This window comes from Salvelinus alpinus, chromosome 17, assembly GCF_045679555.1.
Source record: "Salvelinus alpinus chromosome 17, SLU_Salpinus.1, whole genome shotgun sequence".
Classification (NCBI taxonomy): domain Eukaryota; kingdom Metazoa; phylum Chordata; class Actinopteri; order Salmoniformes; family Salmonidae; genus Salvelinus; species Salvelinus alpinus.
Window position 1 is genome coordinate 37,306,326 of NC_092102.1, and position 1,675 is coordinate 37,308,000.

The 1,675-nt window shown below is 46.0% G+C and overlaps 1 long non-coding RNA gene across 1 annotated transcript; it reads left to right on the forward strand.

The window, feature by feature from the left end:
- Positions 1-663: 663 nt before the first annotated feature.
- Positions 664-1,093, forward strand: LOC139543263 (uncharacterized). Its single transcript, XR_011668646.1, has 2 exons — positions 664-770; positions 1,018-1,093. It is a non-coding gene; the product is annotated as an uncharacterized lncRNA (long non-coding RNA).
- Positions 1,094-1,675: the final 582 nt, after the last annotated feature.

Consider the following 1,675-nt stretch of genomic DNA (forward strand, 5'->3'; position numbering starts at 1 on the left):
GGGGGGGGGAGGGAGGGAAGACGAGGAGGAGAGGGGAGGAGGGAGGGAAAGGAGGAGGAGGGGGAGGAAGAGGGAAAGGAGGAGGAGGGATGGAGGAGGAGGGGAAGGAGGAGGAGGGGGGGATGAGGAGGAGGAGGGGGAGGAAGAGGGAAAGGAGGAGGAGGGGGAGGAAGAGGGAAAGGAGGAGGAGGGATGGAGGAGGGGAAGGAGGAGGAGGGGGGGGTGAGGAGGAGGGAAAGGAGGAGGACGAGGAGGAGAGGGGAGGAGGAGGGAAAGGAGGAGGAGGGGGAGGAAGAGGGAAAGGAGGAGGAGGGATGGAGGAGGAGGGAGGGGGGGGGGAGGAGGAGGAGAAGGAGGAAGAGGGGGAAGGAGGATGGGAAACACCCCTCAAATAACAATCACAAAAAATATGAGATTTTTTGTTTTTAATTGCAAAGAAGATACGAATGGATTATTGAAAACAGAATGTCTTCTGTAATGAAACTATGAGGAGTAAATAATAATCAATAATATGTTTTTCAAAGCTATTAACCTATTTAATCCCATCGGTCACAATAGTGACCGTAAAAAACATTTCCAGTTATAAGGCTCTAAACACGTTACTGAATGATCTATCAACGCATTCCCAGCAAATATTGAAATAATAAAGGGTCTCAATGAAAGATGTGCAGTGTCACATGTTTAGTGTGAATTGTCACATGACCAGAGCTGTTTACTTCCTGGTTGCACCATGAGAAGAGGATGGCTGCATCAAAGCTCCCAAACAAAAGGTTAGTAAAGTATGTTAACATAAAGTTAGGACAAAGATTTTTGGTACACATCGTCTTTAAGGTGTCTAGTATTGATACATTAATTTGCAATTACTCAACTTTGTTCAGTGTGGTCATAGAATGTGTAAACATGTTGACGGCAACAATAGTGACCGGCGGGATAACACAGTGCGTCTAGGTATACACATAGTTATACACATACATAGTTCTTGTTTTACCTAACTTTCTACTCTGTTCTTTCTTTTAGTTTCACTTTGAGTCAAGTTCTGGATATGTTGGATCTAGGTGACTGCCCAGACAAGGCATGCAACATTGCAGTTATCCCTCAAAATGAGAAAGATGCTGTCCTGAGTGATTGTGATAGCGATGGGTGTTGAATGCATATGCTGAACATATGCAAACAGATCATGACAGGAACAACGTTATCAGTGATGATGACCCCCCCCCCCCCCATCCACAACCTCCCCCACCCCCCTCCATTGTTGATAATGAAGAGCCAAGGGCCTCTACCCGCCAGAAGGTCCAGTCAGAAGAGCCAAGGGCCTCTACAAGCCATAGGGGTCAGCCAGAAGAGCCAAGGGAAAAGCTGCAGGTGTTCAAAAATAAAGATTGAATGTTCAAACGATTGAAGAGGCCTGCCACTGATGTGATTCCAAAACACATAGTATACAGCCCAAATATGCAAAAGTTTGTCACGAAACCACTGAGCCACGGAAGGAGATCTTTACTGGCTGCTACTGTTGAAGATCAGGCAAGATATGACAAAACTTCTCACTGGCCAATCAAGACGATGCACCGGTTCCAGAGAAGTCGTCATTGTAAGTCGCTCTGGATAAGAGCGTCTGCTAAATGACTTAAATGTAAATGTAAATGTAAATTGTGACAAACGTACTACCTATGCATGT